The 23988-nt window shown below is 40.2% G+C and overlaps 1 protein-coding gene and 1 pseudogene across 1 annotated transcript in view; one reads left to right on the plus strand and one right to left on the minus strand.

Moving 5' to 3' along the window:
* SYNPR (synaptoporin) overlaps positions 1–23988 on the plus strand; it is an 85099-nt gene that overhangs the window by 15964 nt on the left and 45147 nt on the right. The window lies entirely within an intron of this gene.
* On the minus strand, positions 12556–12671 carry LOC149463012 (U2 spliceosomal RNA; annotated as a pseudogene).

The following is a 23988-nucleotide window of genomic DNA, read 5'->3' on the forward strand; positions in this document are numbered from 1 at the left end:
GAAAGTGGCAGAGGGAACAGGTATCCACATACTAGGAAGTGTTGGATGCAGGGGCGGACTGACCATTCAAGCACTCAGGCACTGCCCGAGGGCCCAGGGTCAGTAGGGGGCCCCATGAAATGCCCCTGGTACCATTTTATAGGCTTTTTTGGGTGTGCTTTGAGTGTGGGCAAGGTCACAGGGGCCCCATGATCCCCTATTGCCTGGGGGCACCATGAGTTGTCAGTCAGCCCCTGGTTGGATGCCTTCATCAGCCAGGATCAGCAATGTGGCAGAGTATTAACGCGGGCTTCTGGAAAGGTAGGTATACAGCGTCTTCTTCTACAGGCCGGGAGTATAAGGGAGTACAATGAGTGGTGACATTAGGGAAATATAAAGGAGTATGTTATAGGGCATAGGTGTCAAACTCAACTTCATAGTAGCCCGCATCAGCCTTATGGTTGTCCTCAAGGAGCAGGTTGTATCTTTAAGACTAGATGTGCAGAGCACCCCCCCCCTTGTATCAATGTCAAGATCCCTCCCATCATCAGAAGTCAAGTCCCCCACCCTCCCTTACAGTGCACTTCCCTTACCTTGTGAAGCTGGGGGCAGGAAGTGCAAGGTCTGCAGGTGCACGGAAAAGTGCAGAATCTGATGGAGGAATTCTGTCCTTTCTACTGTGAACTGCTGAGATAAGTTGGGTGTGGAGACTAAGAGGGTGCTGCAGCTACAGGAGTGGTGCGAGGGCCACATGAAATGGCCCGGAGGGTCGAATTCGGCCTGTGGGCCTTGTGTTTTTCACGTATTATAGGTAATCTAGGAGATGTATATGGTTACATAATGAAAATATATTTGGGAGCAATATATGATGACATGGGGGAAGAATTATATGACATGGGGGTGCATTATATGAGCTTAGAGTGTCTGTTCTTATTTGGTATATATGAACACAGTAGTGTTTTAATGTTCCCATCCTAGAAAGCATAAGATCAATATCAGATTCCCATCAATGTGAACCACACTGAACTAAAGTGTGAACTAAATACATAGATGAAATAGATATATGAGACTTGTTACTTGCTGAAGAATTTGTACTTTTGTCCATCCAGTCCTGAGATTTATACAGTTGTTCCTTAGAGCGCATCCCTTTCTGAGAGTACTAGAGACTGGATTTTTCTTTGCTGCAGTTATGTAACACTTATAGGACTTGTTACTTCCCTACCCCATGACTGGACAGTGAAAGAAGCAGCAGCACACTGATGAGCTCATTTCCTTGTCACTCCTCTCCTACCCTCAGCATTCTTCTTGCACTGCAACACACCTAATTGGCTTCTTGTACTTCTGCTTCTCCCCCACGCCCTCTCTCTGAGGCCAGGTCATCCTGAACCCCAGCCTATTGAGAATCCACACACATAAAATCTAATGAGAGCACCAAACAAAGAATTCAAGGTAATTTAATGATTGATTCATCGCAGGATAAAGCCAACGGGTATCAGGGGCCAAACACACTCCCCTTCATCAAGGCTTAAGAATTTTGACTGTGCTTAAATGGACTCAGGTGAGCAGAGACCCTATTTGTTCTTGTGTTTCCACCCTCTGCCTGTGACTGGACAGTGAAAGGAGAAGCAGCACATTGATGAGCTCATCTCTTAACCTCCCTAGCGGTCTGATTATGTCCATATTTCTGTGCTCAAAGCGGTACATTTTTTTGCATGGAAATATTTATTTTTTTTATTGTAGGCCTGTCATTTTTAGGAATAACTCACTGAAATCTGTCCGAACAAGAGTCTAGTAAACATCCCGGGTAGAATAAAACTTGAAATACGAAATCATAAATTATAATCTAATAAATAATCATAAAAAATAATAATATAATAATAATAATAAATTTAATTCAATAATATAATCAAACCAAAAACACTGAAATTTGAAATATAGCGCCAAGTTCGCACATCACTGAGCAAAGTCGCAAAATCGTTTTCAGTGTCTGATGACGAATTTCCCCACGAATCATTATCACTCAATTCTGCAAGTGGTTCTAATTTACTATCGCTGTTCTCTAGCTGGTCTAAAATCACTTTTGACCTCAAGGTTTTTGGACGCCATGGACTTTTCTCAGTTTCCAGAAAGAACAGTAAAAATGCAGGCAGGGCACAGGACAAAGCAGTAGGGACAAAATGTATGTGAAATGGTTTGATACAGTAATGTTTTACTATGTTATTTTAGTGATTTTAGTGAATGTCACTTTTTGTCATTTTCAAATTTCCCGCCAGTTCCGTCCCCTGTACGTCCCGACACTCGCAGGGGACGGAACCCAGATGACAGATGCTGGCATCCGCCGGGTTACATTGCCGGAGACACTGCAGGGGGGATATCGCGGGAGCGCGGGATCGAGGGATCACGGAGCAACACCGCATGGTAAGCCCGAGTGTAGCTTGGGGTTACCGCTTGTGGTACTGAAACTTTACCCCGAGCTACACTCGGGAATACCGCCAGGGAGGGTAATCACTCTGAGCTGTCTCCCTATCAGCATGCTTGTTGTCAGTACATGAATTGAACTTGAACTGCTTCTTCTGCTCACATTCCAGCACGTTGTACATGGACTGCTGTAAGCTGATACTAAATCAGATTCAGGTACACATGGCTTGCATTACAAACATACATTTAATGGTGTATTACTGAATACAGAGCAGCATGAATTTCTATTTTATATCTGCCTGGAGTTCAGCTTTAAACAATTTGTCACAATAACATTTCAGCACAGCACAGGGTGGACATTTCTAGATTTGCATTTTAGCAGCATTGTTAGTTTGGTCAATTTTTTATATGATTTTTATTTAATCCTAATTACAAAATGACAAAAAAATGCACATATTGCAAAGATACCTTACACCTTAAGATGCATTGAATGCAAAGCACCTTCCTCGTGATGTATTGCTGCAATAAGTAATGTTTTATCCTCACATGCTTATATTTTACAGGCAAACCAATTGCCTCTTCTAGCGCTCACGGTTTTGCCCACAATAAAAGTCATTTGCCTGAAAGCGATGCACAAATTGCGCATTGTTCTCCTTGTCAGCCCTCCCAATGCAGGCAGGATTTATGGCGGTGAGGTGACATATTTCAGGCTTTTATTTTCTGAATACTGAGCAGGGCCATACATCTCAAATCGCGATGAAGAGAAAAGATCCTTTCTAGCTCAGCAAATGAGTCCAGGAATAGGAGCTCGGAATTTGCACAGTGTTTTCTGTTGTTTGGTAAATGAGCTCAGGTTGCCGTGTTCTGTCACAACAAGAGAATTATTTATCATACTTTTCCAGCTATAACGAAAGGCCACAACCTCAGTAAAAATAGCAATAGATTTATGAGGCACAATTATACTACGAATTGGAGTTCTCATTGCATTTGGTGGGCAATTCTTTCACATTTAGAGTTGACACAGTAGTCTAACATCTACAACTTTACATAAGTTAAAAAGGAACGCCAAAGATAAAGCATCAGTAGAACTCCAGCCAAAAATAAGATAAAAGTGGATAACTCTATAAAAAATAAAATAAAAAAAAGCAATATTTGATGCAATATTCACCTTGAATCCAGAGACGTCCCCTGCAAAACCTTTTTCTGCCGCTAGATGTCTTCAGTCTGATGGCCACCATCATTGAACCCATTTTCTCTGAGCTTAGGTCATCCTGAACCTGCCCCAGTCTGTGATTGGACAATGAAAGAAGAACCAGTACAGTCATGAGCTCATTTATATGTCACTCTGCTTTTTCCTCCTATCAGAATGCTCCTTATCAGCACACAAGCTCCTTGGTTCCTTGTGCTGTTTCTTCCTCTCACACTCCAACCCTACTGTACACAGAGGCTGATATTGAGCTCCTGCCAGCTTGGATGAGCTCCGCAGCTGCAACAGTAAAGAAAGGGAACACTGCAAGTGCTGCCCTTTCGAAAAGGACAATGCTAACTCCTGTATGGCTAGGGGGCAATTGTCCTAATAGCTGCTCTGTCATAGTAATAAGACACAATAGAACCATGAAAACCATTCACGATTTTACCAGTAATTTTCTGTGAAAGTGGACTACAGTTTGGTTAGCAGAACAGAGGTTAAAGCTGGCAATACATTAGAAGACTTCCGAATAAATGTTCATACAAACACTTATATGAAAATTCTGATCAGTACATTCAATGACTTAATGAATGTAATTCAAAAGCATTTAAAATTTGTATTTACTTTTAACTTTCAATTTTGGAACCAATAGACTTTACTGAACAAAAACCACATACACTGGTAGAAATGTATTTGTTCAAGAAAATTGCCCATCTTGCCTTAGAATTTTCTCATCATTGCAGTTAAAAGTGAACGTTGATTTGACCTCACTAATGTTTAGAAAATATAATAAATGTCCTGAAAACTACAGAAATTCTACTAGTGTAAGACCAGCTATAGTTTTGAAATCTTATTTGTATATGGTGATGCAATTGTATATAATGACTGATTAAAGAATTTTTTAAAAAGGTGAACTTACTCTTTAGGTTACGTATTGCTATATGTTGGATAATCCTCTAGAACATCGGTCTCCAAACGACGGGCTGTGGGCTGGATGCATAGCATAATTCCTGCCACTGACACCAACCATGCTGCACTTTCCATTCCATCCCACTTTCCAACCCATTGATACAAATGATACGGCACTATTCCTCCAACTAATAACAATGATGGGACACTTTTCCTCTAACTAATACAAATGATGGGGCACTATTCCTCCAACTAATAGCAATGATGGAGCAGTATTCCTCCAACTAATACCAATGATGGGGCACTATTCCTCCAACTAATACCAATGATGGGGCAGTATTCCTCCAACTATTACCAATGATGGGGCATTATTCATCTCATACAGATAATGGGGCACTGTTCCTCTAACTAATACAAATGAATGGGGCACTATTCCTCTAACTAATACCAATGATGGGGCACTATTCCTCCAACTAATACCAAGGATGGGGCATTATTCATCTCATACAGATAATGGGGCACTGTTCCTCTAACTAATACGAATGATGGGGCACTATTCCTCCAACTAATACCAATGATTGGGCACTATTTCTGCGACTAATTCCAATGATGGGGCACTATTCCTTCAGCTAATACCAATGATGGGGCACTTTTCCACTAACTAATGCAAATTATGGGGCGCTATTCCTCCAACTAATACCAATAATGGGGCACTATTCCTCTAACTAATACAAATGATGGGACACTATTCCTCTAACTAATACCAATGATGGGGCAGTATTCCTCCAACTAATACCAATAATGGGGCACTAGTTCTCCAACTAATACCAAAGATGGAGCAGTATTCCTTCACCTAATACCAATGATGGGGCACTTTTCCTCCAACTAATACCAATGATGGGGCATTATTCCTTCAACTAATACCTATGATGGGGCACTATTTCTTCAACTAATACCGATGATGGGGCACTATTCTTTCACCTAATACCAATGATGGGACACTATTCCTCCAACTAATGCCAATGATCGGTCACTAGTTCTTCATTGAATACAAATGATGGGACACTTTTCCTTCAACTAATACCAACGATGGGACACTATTCCTTCAACTAATACCAACTATGGGGCACTATTTCTTTACCTAGTATGAATAATGGGTCACTATTCCTCCAATAAATACCAATGATGGGTCACTATGTCTTCAACTAATATCAATAATGGGGCACTATTTCTTCAATTTATACCAATGATGGGACATGATTCCTTCACCTAATATGAATGATAGGCACTATTCCTTTAACTAATATGAATGATGGGGCACTATTCCTCCAACTAACACCAATTATGGGCGCTATTCCTTCAACTAATACCTATGATTATGCACTAATCCTTCAACTTATATCAATAATGAGACATTATTCCTCCTCCTACTGACCTGTGCTATGTAACTGTTTTACTCACACTGACCACCAAACCTGAAGCATTGTTTACTTCCATTAAGGACATTTTCTACTCCCACTGGCCACAGTCTGGCCCCCTAAAGTCTGAAGGAAAGTAAATTGGTCCTTCGTTTTGAAAGTTTGGAGACCCCTGCTCAAGAAAATAAGCAATAAATTCTTCATTTGCTGCTATTGTTTTTCACTGCCCAGTGTTAGGCTTTTAAGTCCCTGGGAATAAAAAGAAGTTCTTAGTTATTCTGAGTAGCAGGCAGTCAAGGTGTCTGCATGCAGGCTTTGTATCCCCATAGAGTGCCTGTGGGCTCTGAAATGCTATCACCAACCAGCATCAGTGGCTGCCATTCTGGCCCCTGGCTGATGCCTGTAGTTATTGATTGTTCGGTACAGTGATGAGCCAGTAGTAGGGGATATATATTTGCTTTAAATATAGTCAGGTTAGCTAAAGTTAACAATTTATTTCTGTCATAGACCTGCAACAATTCATTTACTAAATCTTACAAATTAATTTAAGGTTTTGGATTTTGCATTTTTATTATGTTAATAGTAAAACATTTTATCTTTTTTTTAACTGATAAATTACAAATATTAGATATGATTGTTTCAAATGTACAACTTGTAGTAGCAACAACTTCATCAAGCTCATTTTATATCTCTGTTGTGAAACGGACCTGGAGAGCAGGAAAGATCAGATTACACACACTGATGAGTGAATCACTCTGAAAAGACAGCACCATTCCCTCTTTTGTAGAAGAGACCACACCATCTGGCAGACTTGGTTATATGAAGGGTTGCTGTGTGCTTTGCAAACTGAGCGTTATGAATGCATTTTGTATTGTTTTATGTTTTTTTTGATAATTTCAAAGTGGAATATAAAACATTTACAAACCTATAAAGTGTTACAATGTTAACATACAATTAACCACAAATCACTGGTTTAGTGGGATCTGGGTCTGACACAAGCAAGACATATAGGGGTTGATTTACTAAAACTGGAGAGTGCAAAATCTGGTGCAGCTGTACATGGTAGCCAATCAGCTTCTAACTTCAGCTTGTTCAATTAAGCTTTGACAAAAAAAACTGGAAGCTGATTGGTTGCTATACAAAGCTGCACCAAATGTTGCATTTTCCAGTGTAGGAAATCAACCCCAAAGTGTATCTCCATTAAAACTTTGTCAATTTTGGATAAAGCAGGGAAGGATAACATACTCCCATCTTGGTCACTGTTGATTTGCTATAGGCTGTTCAAAGTGAATTTTCACTGCATAAGGGAACTTTCGCCTTGCTTAATGAATGATGTAAACAGTTCTGCTGACTTTCATCATCCAATCATGTGCAAGTAAAAATAAGTTTTGTTGGTGTTGTTTTTTTTTAATAATTTACCTTGCACCTGATTGGGTATTCTTTACAAACTGAGTTTTCATCGCATTCACATAGCTGACAATTCTCTTGCAAAGTGAAAATTCACTTAGGAAAATGAATCCTCTAATCCTCCGCTAATACAACCCCTGGCAAAACGTATGGAATCACCACTCTTGGAAAATGTTCATTCAATTGTTTAATTGTGTAGAGAAAAAAACAATCCCAGACATGGCTCAAAACTATTTTCATTTAACATTCCAACCTTCTGGCTATAATCACTTTTACCCCCTTCCTGCCCAGGCCAATTTTCAGCTTTCAGCACTGTCGCACTTTGAATGACAATTGCGCGGTCATGCAACACTGTACCCAAACAAAATTATTATCCTTTTTTTGAGACATAGAGAGCTTTTTTGGTGGCATTTAATCACCACTGGGGTTTTTATTTTTTGCTAAACAAATTAAAAAAGACTAAAAATTTTGAAAAAAAAATCTTTTTCTTAGTTTCTGTAATAAAATTTTGTAAATAAGTAATTTTTTTCCTTCACTGATGTGCGCTAATGAGGCTGCAGTGATGAGCACTGATAGGCTGCACGGATGGGCACTGATAGATGTCATTGATGGGCATTGACAGGCATCACTGGAGGGCATTGACAGGCATCGCTGATGGGCACTGAAAGGCAGCACTCATATATGGCACTGATAGGCGGCACTAATGGGCACTGATAGGCAGTGCTGACTGACACTGATAGGCAGCACTGACTGGCACTGGCAGGTGGCACTGATTAGCGGCACTGATAGGCATCACTGACTGGCACTGATAGGCGGCACTGACTAGCACTGATAGTTGGCACTGAAAGGCAGCTCTAATGGGCACTGATATGTGCACTGTGGCATTGATGTGCACTGGTAGGCACTGATATGTGGCATTGAGGTGCACTGATGGGCTCTGGTATGTGGCATTGATGGGCACTGACAGGTGGCATTGATGAGCCTACACTGATAATCAGGGCACTGATCATCAGTGTAGATGTCCCCTCTAAGGAATGCCACTTACCATCTGTACTCTACTCACGCGCTCTCAGCATGAGGAGAGGACTGCCGATAACTGACATTTCCTGTTTACACAGCTGATCACATGACAGAGCCTGTGTCATCGACCTTTTACTGTGATTGCTGATCTGCTGAGTCCCAGGGACACAGCTCACCACCGTTCACTGCGCTACTTGCCTACAGGGGCACGCATGCGCAGTTAGAGTAGAGGACCTCATATGACGTCCTCCCAGAACGAGAGGGACGCCGCCCGCCCATCATTTCCTTATATGGCGGGTGGGAGGCGGTTAATAAACACTTAAAAAAAGAAAAAAGAAAGAAAACTGTTGTCCATTGCAACTGTTTTTGCAGATCAAGCAGAGGAATAAAATATAGAATCACTCAATTCTGAGGAAAATATTATAGAATCACCATGTACTTTGCAGTTCTAAAACAAACATCTGCATCAGATTACATCTGCTACTTACTCTTCAGTTAAAAAAGAGTGCTTGAACACCTTGGTGAGATGTTGCACCAAGCTGATTGCCTTGATTCATGGCTCCAACCCAAGAGATGTCAGTTGAAACAAATGAGAGGATTATAAAACTTCTTCAAGAAGGTAAATCATCACGGAATGTTGCAAAAGATGTTGGCTGTTCCCAGTCAGCTGTGCCTAAAATCTGGACCAAGTACACATCAAATGGGGAGGTTGTAAAAGGGAAGAATACTGGTAGACCAAGGAAGACATCAAAGCATCAAGATTGAAAACTTAAAGCAATATGCCTGGAAAACAGAAAATGCACAACAAAACAAATGAGGAACAAATGGGCAGAAACTGGAGTCAATGGGGTTTATTTACTAAAGCTGGTTCACTCAGAATCTCGGTCACCTTTTCATGGTAGCCAATCAGCTACTAACCTCAACTTGAGCTTTAGCAATAAAACCTGGAAGCTGATTGGTTTCTATCTACAAGTGAGAAAGATTCTGAGTGAACCAGCTTTAGTAAATAAACCCCAATGCCTGTGACCGAACTGTAAGCTGTGGTCCACATATATATGTGGCCGTGCGGGCCGCGTTTTGAGCATGCATGAGAGCCCATTCATTTGAATGGACTCCAGTGCCCCGTGACATGCAGGGAAGAAGTCCCTGCACTTCTTTGGAAACTGCAGCCTGCATGGGAACCTCGGTTCCCAGTGCGGTTGCGATTTCCAGTGCGGGCGGCATGTCATTAGAATTAATGGCACCTGCCTGTGGGTCCGCATTCTTCTGTGTTGATGGTTTTTGTGGGGATTTGCAGCGGCACCACACGCACATATGTAAACCAAGCCTAAGACATCGCCTATCCCGCCTTCAGCCAATAATGGAATCTTCTATTCCTCCTATCAGTCCATCCCCCGCAGTTATTACCTTTTGTACCCACAGCCCCTCCCTCTTAGATTGTAAGCTCCAAGGAGCAGGGCCCTCCTAACCCTTTTGTATTGAACCATTTGGTTGCTGTGCTGTCTCCCTTTATATTGTAAAGTGCTGAGCAAACTGTTGGCACTATATAAATCCTGTATGATAATAATTGCCTAAAGGAAATGGGATTTACATACAGAAAAGCGAAATGAAAACCATCATTAACACCTAAACACAAAAAAAACACCGTTACAGTGGGGTAAAGAAAAGCAATGGACTGTGGATGACTGGATGAAAGTGATATTCAGTGATAAATCACAAATCTGCATTGGGCAGGGTGATGATGATGGAACTTTTGTTTGGTGCCTTTCCAAAGAAATGTATAAAGACGACTGCCTGAAGAGAACATGCAAATTTCCACTATCATTGATGATATGGGGTTGCTTCTCATGTAGAGATGACAGTCATTAAATCTCCACTAAATGCACAAATTCATATTGAGGTTTTGGACACTTTTCTTATTCCATCAATTGAAAGGATGTTTGGTGATGGTGACATCATTTTTCAGGATGATGCATCTTGCCATAGGGCAAAAGTTGTGAAAACTTTCCTTCAAGAAAGACATATGTCAATGGCTTGGCCTGCAAATAGTCTGGACCTCAATACAATTGAAAATCTATGGTGGAAATGAAAGAAAAGGTCCATGGCAAGGCTCCAACCTGCAAAGCTGATCTGGCAACTGCAATAAGAGAAAGTTGGAGCTGGATTGATGAGGCATAGTTAAATCCATGCCTCAGAGAATTCAAGCTGTTATAAAAGCCAGAGGTGGTGCAACAAAGTACAAGTGGTGTACTCTAGTGTTTTTTTTATGATTCCACAATATTTTCCTCAGAATTGAGTGATTCCATATTTTTTTCCTCTGCTTGATCTGCAAAAACAGTTGCAACTGACTACAGTTTTCTTTCTTTGTTATTTTTTAAGTGTTTCTTAAAGCCAGAAGGTTGGAATGTTAAATTAAAATAGTTTTGAAGCATATCTGTGATTAGTTTTTTTTTCTACGCAATTAAACAATTGAATGAACATTTTTCAAGAGTGGTGATTCTGTACTTTTTGCCTGGAGTTGTAAATCAACCCCATTGTGTCTCTGGGGCAGGAACTGAAGAGCAATACGGCCAATGAGAAATTAAAAAAAAAGGAAAAAAAAAAAAGTAATGACGGGTTCTCAACCTTCTCTACTGCATCCAAAACTAAAAAATAATTGGGCTTTTAGATTTTAATTCTCAGTACAGAATCTCTTCTGTCAGCTAATACGTTTTATAGCTTCTTTAAATTTGGTTTTACTTTTTTTGACTAAACTTCTTTAATCCAGGTCCACTTTTTTAACCTAAAAATAAATAATAAAGTAGTACAAGATGTAGATCCCTGTTTATCCAATATTACATAATGGGCACATAGCTGAAAAAAGTGGATTTATCTTTGAATTATATATTCATATCGACATTAGCATTTCATTCTGATGTTTTCACACTTAATCTGCATTTCTGGTAATTTTTGTGCAAACTTCTGAAATCCCATTTATTATTTAAACATGCTCAAGCAAGCTCCATGTACAATTTACATAACATTTATAAAAACCAATAGCATTTTTGAGCTGATTTATACATTTCATTAAATAAACATGAAGTGTTGCATTTAAACAAACATACTAAACCTCTGGGCAGCTCTGTTACAAGTCTCAGCTATACATGCTAGGCTGCTAACAGCCTTACAACTACAAGTCTCAGCAAGTGTAGCAGCTGAGACTGCAGCAGGTTTTGGTAGACAAGGTGAAGGGAGGATGTAAAACAGAAAGAAGAAAGGTGCCTCTAAGTGTAGACTATAGACAGGTTTAATTACACACAATGAAGAGCAACTTACAGAAAGGGGAGATATATCAGGTATATCAAAATCCGTCAAGGGAGAGATCGCCACGGTGAGAAACCAACTTTTTTTTTTTTTAAGTCCGCAAACGTGCAACTATAAACGTAAAAACCCGTAAGTGCAAAACACCACGCGAAAAAGTGCACTTAGGGGTGTGCTGTGTCCTACCCCTAAAGGGGCTTGGACCGCTTACCCTGATCCCCCGGGGCACGAAGCTCCTGACGGGGACAAGGTTCCCAATTGGTCCTCCTGGCCAAAAGGCCTGGTGGACCACCGTTCCTTGTGTCCAGCCGAAGCCAGACACACAGTACTTGGTCAGGGGGCTCTCCCGAAGAAAAGCCCCCTAGGGATCAGGGGAGGAAGGAACCAAAAGGCCACACATCCTCCCCCTAGACTTCAGGGTAGGCCCGAGGACCCACACCCTCCATCCGTGAAAACACACACATAAGGGAAAGAAAAAGTGACAAACGTGGGAGGTGAAATAAATTAAATAAATAAATAGAAAATAAAAAAGTGGTACCGTGCCAAATTGTGCACAGACCAGGCCCTGAGGCCCGTAGCAAAAATTGCCCTGGACTTAGCCAAAAGGCCTGGTCCTTAGGGCGCTGTGCAAAAAGAGTGTAAAAACAGTGACCATGTGCCATCTTCACACTGTGGGGTCCCACACCCAGGTGTTACTAGTGGCACCCCTGAGAGCGTCTACTCAGGGGGCACTGAGTTTGTGGACTTTCTGCCTCCTGAGCCCCTGGCCAGACCAAGGTAGATCCGTCCAAATCAGGAGGTACTGGGTCTTTCCAGTCTTCCCAGAGGAATTACTCCCAGGGCCCCAGAACGCATCTTGGCGCTCCCCGGTTTCTGTCCCCTCGGTACTAGCCTTCCGGACCCCCATCATACCAGTGAGGGTACTATACAACAGCCATCCCCGCAAAGCTAGAATGGCCGGGAGCACCCCCACTGGACACTGATAAGAACAGATACTACACTTGATCTTAGCCAAAAAGCCGAGAAGCGAGAACGGTGAGAAACCAACTGTGCAGCTGCTGGTGGTGACAGACCTTCTCTCTGCATTCCAGGCAAGCCGGCAAGATGGAAGAGACCTGGTACCGAGGTCTGGACCGCACGTGGGGCGCAATGTGTGCACGATGACGTCACCGGGCGTCATAGCGACATGTTTCCTGAGCTTGCACTCTGAAGTTGTTATTACAGGCACACTCCTTTGTTAAGCTCTGTCAAGGTGGAGGGAGGAAATTTTAGTTTTCATGTTTTCACAGTACTGGGCTTTTCCTAACTGACCTTACCTAAACTGTACTTGCTGAATATTTCACAAGGAATCTATTGGATTTTTTATATTTTATTATTATTATTATTACATTGAGTTTATATAGCTCCAAAGGGCTTACTCAGCGCTGTACAATAGAGGGGGGGGACAATACAAGAAACAGAACAGCAACAACAACAGTACACGAGGGGTTAGAGGGCCCTACTCTTTCGAGCTTACAATCTAGGAGGGAGGGGATAGTGGCACAGGAGGAAGTGGCTGTGGGGGATGGAGTGGTAAGAGGAATGAAGTAAAACGGCTGTTAGGTGATGGAGGGGTACGCTTCCCTGAAGAGGTGGGTTTTCAGGGAGCGCCTGAAGGTGAGGAGGGAAGGTGACAGTCTGATGGATTGGGGCAGTGAGTTCCAGAGGATGGGGGAGGACCTGGAGAGGTCTTGCAGTCCTGCGTGGGAGGAGGAGACCAGAAAGCAAGATAGAAGGAGGTCCTGTGAGGAGTGAAGGGTACGGGTAGGATAGTTTATCTGTTATTTGTGGACTAAAATGGTTAAATTATTTTATTTCTTTTTAAATCTGGTAAATCTGAAATAAAGTATATGATTTTTTTTTTATATTTACCACTTTTCACCATTAGATGGCGAGCTCCAAGTAAGAGTAGTAGCTTTCTGAGCTCTCATATGACAGCTTCTACTGTGAAATAGACCTGTAGAGCAGGAAGATCAGATTACACACCCTGCAGAATTGCTCACTGCTTCGGAACCCACTCCTCCTATCTGCTGGCAGAGTGGATCCATGGGAGGCATTATGACACGTATTTTGTAGTCTGCCCTCCTCTAGTGCTGACAGCTGCAGGCTCCATGCCATGTTCTACTTCACTTCACTAGAATTTATTCGCTCTTGAGATGAGGAGATTAAGGAGGGATATGATCTCCATGTATAAATACATCAGTGGTTCATATAGTGAACTCGGTGTAGAGTTATTCACCCTGAGGTCATCAGGGGGCACTCTTTGGGGTTTATTTACTAAAGCTGGAGAGTCCAAAATCAGACTCCCTTCTGCATAGAAACCAATCAGCTTCTAACCTCAGCTTGTTCAATGAAGCTTTGGCAATGAAACCTGGAAGCTGATTGGTTTCTATTCAGAAGTGAGTCTGATTTTGCACTCTCCAGCTTTAGTAAATAAACCCCCTTATGTCTGGAGGAAAGGAAATGTAATCTCCAAACATGGAAAGGTTTCTTCACAGTGAGAGCTGTGAAAATGTGGAATAGACTCCCTCAAGAGTTGGTTCTGGCCAGCTCAGTGGATTGCTTTAAAAAAGGCCTGGATTCTTTCTTAGATACACAGAATATAACTGGATACTAGCATGTATAGGTAAAGTTGATCCAGGGAATATCCAATTGCCTCTCAGGGGATCAGGAAGCATTTTTTTCCCCTGCAGGAGCAAATTGGATCATGCTTTGCTGGGTTTTTATGCCTTCCTCTGGATCAAATGTGAGTATAGGATTATAACTTTTTCTTTTTTTTAATGGTTGAAATGGATGGACTTTTGTCTTTTTGCAGCCAAACTATGTAACTTCTGACCAACTCTTCTCACTTCAGCAACTGATTGTGTAACATCTGCACATGTGTGCTGGAGTTACATGATCCCAGCACACCCAACTGCATTCTCTGCATGTTGTAGGTGGCCAGAGTGGGCCAAGAGTGTACATTGCACTGTGCATGTGCTACAAACACCGTGTGCAAAAACAACATTGCAGGAGAAGGGGAAAGGAGTTTTCTGGCATAAGAAACATACAAAGTCTATTCTAATAAAAATATAACTCTGACCTAGCTACACACAGAGTGCTTTCATACATGCAGACAGTGCTGGGGTTTCTTCTTTAAATAGCCAAGCATGCCTTGCAAACTAAGTTTCATAACAAAACGTCAGTGAACTGCGCCACAGGATCTGTAATCAGTGCAGCCGCTATCTCACACAACAGATTTTAGCAGCACTAGCTCTGATTATAAGCTGTAATCAATTCATAAACAATACGGAAACACTCCAAAAGTGGTGTGCTATTCAAATAAAGCAACATGTGCTCTTTATATTTAATCAATAAACTTAAATTCCGTGTTTGTATTATTTATCCTCATAAGTCCATATGTGCAACAAACACCTCAAAGTTCATTGTTTATTGTAATACATAATATTGCAGGCAATTTATAATCTTATCAACCAACAATTCTACACCACCCTACCAAAAATTACAAAAAAATATCTGAAAGCCATTTACAAAAATTAAAAACTCTTTATATACAAACGAAACTACTACGATGAAATTGGTTAAAAAACTATTTAAAGTAGTTGTAAACCCCGTGAAGTGAGTGACCTCAGGTGATACACAGAGACGAAACAAATTCCCCTGCATACTGTAAGTTGCACTTGTGTATCTGCAGTCGTTAAAAGTGCTGAATTTTAAAGCTTGTCTGATAGTTCAGAAACAAGGGAACTGAGAGTTGAAATTACACTCTGCAGAGCTCAGTGAGGAGAGTTCTGATTGCTGATTGGAGGGAAGGGACACACCCCTCTCCACACAGCTCACAGGAACAGAGCTGAGGCTGTCAATTTCCTGGAGCTCCTTCCCCAGTCACCATTTTGCTTTTGGTGTCAGGAAAACTTGTCAGAAGTGATTCTTGCAGATAGCAGTGGAACAAAGCAGCAGACATAAATGAGACTTGGTGCTTTTAATTGAGACAAGTACACACGATAGTGGGATATGCTTTGTTCATATTTCATGTCTGAGGTTTACAACCACTTTAAATCAATATCTATATTCATTTCATCTGGTTGCAACATTCTTAATTAAAAAATGTATCTGGTTTCTTTTTTGGAGAGCTTCTTTAATAAATCATTTCCTCTCTGGTGACTTAAAATTTTATTGATTCCATAAAAAAATAGGCCACTGGGATCCCTTTTATGTTTCTTCCTAAAGTGTTGAAATACACTGTGTTGTTTGAAACCCTTTTTTATATTATTTACATGTTCATTTATCCTAGTTTTTGTCTTTCTAGTGGTCCTTTCCACGTATTGCATTCCACAAGGACATTCCAAGATGTATACCACGTGGGAAGTATCACAGGAAGCAAATTCCTTTATTTCATGTTCTTCCCCAGTTTTTGTGGAGATAAAATTACTTTTCTTTTTATTCTGTTTTTTTAGTTTCTTTACCTGCTTTACCCCTGTTGCGTTTATAGAAACCTACTGTGTTTTTACTGGTATTTTAGGAGGATCAATAACATGGTGGAATAAACGTGTTCGTAAAAAATTATTTTTCCTATACAGTGTATAAATCTTGGATTTTTGCGGAATTAATCTTTCCAAAACATCATTTTTTTTAATAGCATGGACCAATATTTTTAAATAACACTGTTAACAACCATGTACTGCATATTAAAATTTGTGATAACGTCACAACCTCTGTTGCTCTCTTCTTTCTTTTTTCCATGTTCATCTAAAAGGGAATTTCTGTTTTTTTCAAAAACTTTCTCTTTCATATTTAACACATGAAATCTGTCATAATCCAAGAATCTTTCCATCAAAATAGTAATCTGATGGAAACAATCCTCATCTAAATCACAGTTTCTTCATATCCTGGTGAATTGACTACTTGGTGCATTGTAAATCCACCAAGGATGATGACAACTTTTCACAGAAATATACCTGTTACAATCAGTGTCTTTAAAAAATCTTTTTGTACAAATACTCTTATCCTGTTTGAGCAAAGTTAAATCCAAATCATTAATCTGATTTGTATCTCCTTCTCCTATAAAATTCAATCCAGATTTATTGTTATTGATTTTTTTTTTCAAACTATCATGTGGCCCTTCCCACAACATTATAACATTGTCTCTGTAGCGCCGTCTGCAGCTAAATTAACTCCAATTTTGCCATCATCAAATTGGCGACACTGGGAGCATACTTTGCTCCCATTGCGACTCCTTTCAGCTGCAGAAAAAAAATAATTTTTATGCCAGAAATAGTTGTTTTGCATAGCAAATTCTAATAATTCCAAAATAAAACCAATTTGCTTCTCTTTCATCTTGGATTTCTTCTATAATGCCCATTTTACTGCCTCTAGAGCATATTTCTGATCTTTATTAGTGTACAGAGAATTTACATCTACTGTTGCAAGAAAACTATCTTCACTGCATGTTTTGGTTCTTAATATATTTATCAGCTTTCCACTATCTTTTCAAAAAGGCTTTATTCTTCATTACCAATTAGTGTAAAAAGAAATCAGTGGAATGCTCTATATGCCAGTGTCGGGTTTGACACTTTTAATGTAAGTGGTTGGTGCAACCTTGCCTTTTTATGAATAAACATACAGTTTGCAGTGTGAAGATCTTCCTCTTTCTTCCTTTTTGATGCCTGTTGACATGTTGATTCTATACAAGTGAGATTGTAGCCATGTGGTGTTGTGAAAACTTCCTGAGGATCCATGGAAGGTTTGTGCCTTTATGCGAGTGTATTGGTTTTTGAAAGATACCAGCAACTCTGTTTAGTAAATGGTTTGGACCATATGGTAGTGGGGATCACCTGTTGGTGATGAATCAAACCAAGAGATTGAATGCAGGATTTTGGATATGTCTTCTTCATGCACAGTTTTATTGCTCAAGGCACTTTATTGAAGACCATTAGCACTTATGAAGTTTGAGGTGTTTGTTGCACATATACACTTAAGGATAAATATTGCAAACACAGAATTTAAATAAATTCAATGATTAATTATATCAATGATATAAAGAGCACTGTCACTTTATTTGAATAGCACATGTCACTTTTTGATTTAATGTGTATGATTTAATGATTGTTTTTTATTTTTATTTATTGTTTCTTTTGCACAAAAAAATGTTTACATATTGTTTATGACTTGATCTCAGTTTATAATCAGAGCTAGTGCTGCTACAATTTTGTGCATTAAACAAAGTATCATGGATGTATTCTGCATTAAGTGTTTATTTGTAAAATTAAAATTCTCTTTAAAAAATGACTTTATTATATAAGAAAAAAGAATATTTACATTTGTAAACTATTACAAGAAAATTGGAATTTAGTTGACCACACGTCATTATACTTTACACTCAGAGTAACTCTGTCAGGTGATGAAAAAAATCAATATTAAAGCTCCCTACAATAGAAGAGCTCTTTTACACACCTTGTCTCATTTTACTCAGTTCCAGTGCTGCGTCCTCTATTAGTTTCTTCAGCCGTTGACACTTGTGGAAGTATCGGATGCCAGATTCCCTATTCCATGGTCCCATTCTCCGGCTACATGACTCAGCTTTATTGTGATTTAATGTGTATGATTTAATGATTTTTTTTATTTTTATTTATTGTTTGTTTTGCACAAAAAAATGTTTGCATATTGTTTATGACTTGATCTCAGTTAATAATCAGAGCTAGTGCTGCTACAATTTTTTGCATTAAACAAAGTATCATGGATGTATGCTGCATTAAGTGTTTATTTGTAAAATTAAAATTCTCTTTAAAAAATGACTTTATTATAAAAGAAAAAAGAATATTTACATTTGTAAACTATTACAAGAAAATTGGAATTTAGTTGACAACACGTCATTATACTTTACACTCTGTAACTCTGTCAGGTGATGAAAAAAATCAATCTTAAAGCTCCCTACAATAGAAGAGCTCTTTTACACACCTTGTCTCATTTTACTCAGTTCCAGTGCTGCGTCCTCTATTAGTTTCTTCAGCCGTTGACACTTGTGGAAGTATCGGATGCCAGTTTCCCTATTCCATGGTCCCATTCTCCGGCTCCATGACTCAGCAGTAATGTAATGATGGGTAATGAACTCAACACCCACTGATAAATAACCCACTTGCTGTCAGTCCAGGCTGTCATGGGCACACCCCCTAGGGTGCTTTGTCATACTAGCTTGAGCTCCCAAAAGAACGATATAGAGAACAGCAACCACAAAGCTACTTGAGCTTTGTCATTTTCACGGTTTAGGACTGCCAAAAAGTGAGTTAGAAGAGGTCTAAAAAAGCCTGTTGGTGGTCCAAGCTGCAGAGGCACATGTTGTCATCTGTCTAAAGATTGGTCAGAGTCAACTGGTTTACTGTACAGCAAATTTCTTTAAAATAAAGCAATTCGAAGTTTGATAAACCAGATGACTACAGCCCATCCTTAGACATATGACAATGGGGGCCTCTGCCGCTTGGAACACCAATGAGCTTTTTTAGACCACTTCAACTTCACCTAGTTCAGCACCCTCCTGAGAACCCTACAGAGGATCCAACATTGGGACCCCCATGGCATCAAGAGCGACTTATTTTAACCTGGGTGGGGACAGGGTTTCTGCCACCTGTGTCTAAGGAAGGTTGCGTGTTTCTACCCTACAAGGTGCCTGCAACCTCAGCAGATGTAAGTCATTTTCTTGTTTATCCTATTGATAAACTTTTTTTAAGTAATCATTATATCTGAATCACTTTCTACATGATAAGATCTCTCCTGCCTCCCTCTTTTCTTTTCTGGAAGACATTACAAATTGGCCAATGGGTCTTTATTGGGCCTTTTGTGGTCAAACCCCTTGGGCCTCTGTGGACCACCGCATCAAAAATCCCAAAAGATGTATGTGTACTGATATTTGAAAAACAGTAAAGTGTTTGTAAACCTAAAAAAAAAATGTTACTGACTCTTTAATGTATAATAATCTGCTTTGTAATGTTGCTATTTTACTTTGTCCTGCTGGTGCTCTACAATACCTGCTTGACTCTGCCTGTGCCCCTTCTTCTGAGAGTAAACTGGCCATGATAGCATGGCTATCGATCTATGATAGCATGGTCAGTTTACGTCTTATGTCATCCCACTATCTGTGCAGACAGGAAGGCAGGCAAGAGCTCAGCGTGCTTGTATGTTTTGCAGTCAGTACAAAGCCCCCTTCCCACTCCACCACAAACCATGTTATTGCCGCAGAATAATAAAGTTAGGATTCAATGTATACACTCATCGGCCTCTACATTAGGTACACCTGTTCAATTGCTTGGTAACACAAATTGCTAATCAGCCAATCACATGGCAGCAACTCAATACATTTAGGCATCTAGATGTGGTGAAGACAACTTGCTGAAGTTCAAACCGAGCATCAGAATGGGGAAGAAAGGGGATTTAGGTGACTTTGAATATGGCATGGTTGTTGGTGCCAGATGTGCTGGTCTGAGTATTTCGTAAACTGCTGATCTACTGGGATTTTCACGCACAACCATCTCTAGGGTTTACAGAGAAAGAATGGTCCAAAAAAGAAAAAATATCCAGTGAGTGGCAGTTGTGTGGATGAAAATGCCTAGTTGATGTCAGAGGTCAGAGGTGAATGGGCAGACTGGTTCAAGAAGATAGAAAGGCAACAGTAACTCAAATAACTACTCGTTACAACCAAGGTATGCAGAATACCATCTCTGAACACACAGCACATTGAACCTTGAAGCAGATGGGCTACAGCAGCAGAAGACCACACCGGGTGCCACTCCTGTCAGAAAAGAACAAGAAACATATGATACAATTCACACAGGCTCACCATAATTGGACAATAGAAGAATGGAAAAATGTTCCCTGGTCTGATGAGTCTCAATTTCAGCTGTGACTGATAGTTGGGTTCAAAATTGGGGTTAAACAACATGAAAGCATGGATCCATCCTGCCTTGTATCAACGGTTCAGGCTTGTGGTAGAGGTGTAATGGTGTGGGGAATACTTTCTTGCCACATTTTGGGCCCCTTAGTACCAACAGAGCATCATTTAAACGCCACGGGCTACCTGAGTATTGTTGCTGGCCATGTCCATCCCTTTATGACTACAGTATACCCATCTTCTGATGGCTCCTTCCAGCAGGATAATGCAGCATGTCACAAAGCTCAAATCATCTCAAACTGGTTTCTTGAAAAGAAAAGATCGCAGCCCAATAGAACATCTTTGGGATGTGGAGGAACGGGAGATTCGCATCATGGATGTGCAGCTAACAAATCTGCAGCAACTGCATGATGCTATCATGTCAATATGGACCAAAATCTCTGAGGAATGTTTCCAACGCCTTGTTGAATCTATACCATGAAGAATTAAAGCAGTTCTGAAGGCAAAAGGGGGTCCAACCCGATACTAGCAAGGTGTACCTAATAAAGTGTCTGGTGAGTGTATGATGTGTATGATGATTTACAGTACATTTACTATTTGTTGTGTAATTTTATTCAATATTACAGGTTTTTTTATGGTCATGTGACCAACACACACCAGTCAACGCTGTGTGGACGCTGGACACTGGGTTATAGTTGAGGATTCCTCTACTGATGTACACAGCATCAGAGTCTGGAAGATCATCCCAGATGTTTCCTTGCACTTGGGCAAGAGATGAGAAAAAGTCATATGACCGCTGTCCACTGCCAAATAAAATAGAAGCTTAGAGGTTTTATTTTTACAAAATAACTACACTGCCATCAAAAAAGTACATTATGAGAAGGTATAATGTGCATTATATGGTCTGTGTTTACTATTACTTTAAAGTGTTTGGGGAGTTTGGGGGATGAAGGTGGCAGAGCACTGGTGTAATCCCAAAGGTGGAATATGAGTGCAGTACTTGCAAAGGTACACTAACTTTAGCAAGGAACCAGAACCAGTTCACTCAAAAATGTAATTCTCAAAGGTGTGGATAGGAGGTGATGGATACAAATTTGGCTTTGTTTCTCAGTGTGAAGATGTGTAGAGTCCCAATACTCAGGATAGGCAACTCTCTGACATTGAAGGGCCTTAAGAGTGCCTTGGATTAATATAGAAAAGTATAAGGGAACACAATGATACCAATCCAAAGGACAGAGGTCTCCAAACTTTTCAGTACAGAGGTCACAACATACAGGTGAAATTCGAAAAATTAGAATATTGTGCAAAAGTTCATTTATTTCAGTAATGCAACTTAAAAGGTGAAACTAATATATGAGATAGACTCATTACATGCAAAGCAAGATAGTTCAAGCCGTGATTTGTCATAATTGTGATGATTATGGCTTACAGCTCATGAAAACCCCAAATCCACAATCTCAGAAAATTAGAATATTGTGAAAAAGTGCAATATTCTAGGCTCAAAGTGTCCCACTCTAATCAGCTAATTAAGCCATAACACCTGCAAAGGGTTCCTGAGCCTTTAAATGGTCACTCAGTCTGGTTCAGTATGAATCACAATCATGGGAAAGACTGCTGACCTGACAGTTGTGCAGAAAACCATCATTGACACCCTCCATAAGGAGGGAAAGCCTCAAAAGGTAAATGCAAAAGAAGCTTGATGTTCCCAAAGTACTGTATCAAAGCACATTAATAGAAAGTTATGTGGAAGGGAAAAGTGTGGAAGAAAAAGGTGCACAAGCAGCAGGGATGACCGCAGCCTGGAGAAGATTGTCAGGAAAAGGCCATTCAAAAGTGTTGGGGACTTTCACAGGGAGTGGACTGAGGCTGGAGTCAGTGCATCAAGAGCCACCACACACAGATGGATCCTGGACATGGGCTCCAAATGACGTATTCCTCTTGTCAAGCCGCTCCTGAACAACAAACAACATCAAAAGCGTCTTACCTGGGCTAAAGAAAAACAGACCTGCTCAGTTTTCTGATGACAGCAACTTTTGCATCTCATTTGGAAACCAAGGACCCAGAGTATGGAGGAAGAATGGAGAGGCACACACTGCAAGATGCTTGAAGTCCAGTGTGAAGTTTCCACAGTCTGTGTTGATTTGTGGAGCCATGTCATCTGCTGGTGTTGGTCCACTGTGCTTCATTAAGTCCAGGGTCAACGCAGCCATCTACCAGGAGATTTTGGAGCACTTCATGTTTCCTTCCGCAGACGAGCTTTATGGGGCTGCTGACTTCATTTTCCAGCAGGACTTGGCACCTGCCCACACTGCCAAAAGCACCAAAACCTGGTTCAATGACCGTGGGATTACTCTGCTTGATTGGCCAGCAAACTCGCCTGACCTGAACCCCATAGGGAATCTATGGGGCATTGCCAAGAGAAAGATGAGAGACATGAGACCGAACAATGCAGAAGAGCTGAAGGCCGCTATTGAAGCATCCTGGTCTTCCATAACACCTCAGCAGTGCCACAGGCTGATAGCTTCCATGCCACACTGCATTGAGACAGTAATTGCTGCAAAAGGGGCCCAAACCAAGTACTGAGTACATATGCATGCTTATACTTTTCAGGGGTCCGATATTGTTCTATGTACAATCCTTGTTTTATTGATTGCATGTAATATTCTAATTTTCTGAGATTGTGGATTTGGGGTTTTCATGAGCTGTAAACCATAATCCTCACAGTTATAACAAATCACGGCTTGAACTATCTTGCTTTGCATGTAATGAGTCTATCTCATATATTAGTTTCACCTTTTAAGTTGCATTACTGAAATAAATTAACTTTTGCACAATATTCTAATTTTTTGAGTTTCACCTATATATAAATAGGATATAAATGATTAGTATGTACATAATAACAAATACAATAGGATGTAAAAATATAAAATATAAAAACTGGGCGTAGGTATGGATGATAACAAAATGCTAAAATAAAATCAATAGAATAAATACTGTATATTAATTTTCCGTTAAAATCTATGTTTTGAAACTTGTTGCACTGAATGAAAGTGATAAAGTACAAGGATATTGATATGTGAGTAAACATATGTAAAACATATGTAACAATATTCCACTGATATATCGTGAATAGGTAGGATTTTGTGAACATATTGATGAAGTAGAACACTGTATTAGGCAGCTGGTATCCTTATAAATCAGTGTAGCAGCAAAAACAATGCTAAAACAAAGCTAAAACTTGGAAACAGCATGAAATATAGCTAATCTGTATTCCACTGTTGTTATTGATGTGTTTGAAACAGAGAAGTAAAGGTAATGTGTCAAATATTAGAACAATAAAACAGAGATCTTCCGACGGCGCACTAGTTTTGCTCCTCTGTTTCAAGCACATCAGTATGTACTGTGGAATACAGATCAGCTATATTTCA

The sequence above is a fragment of the Staurois parvus genome, unplaced genomic scaffold, assembly GCF_062004578.1.
Source record: "Staurois parvus isolate SC_StPar_1 unplaced genomic scaffold, SC_StPar_1.0 ptg000162l, whole genome shotgun sequence".
NCBI lineage: Eukaryota > Metazoa > Chordata > Amphibia > Anura > Ranidae > Staurois > Staurois parvus.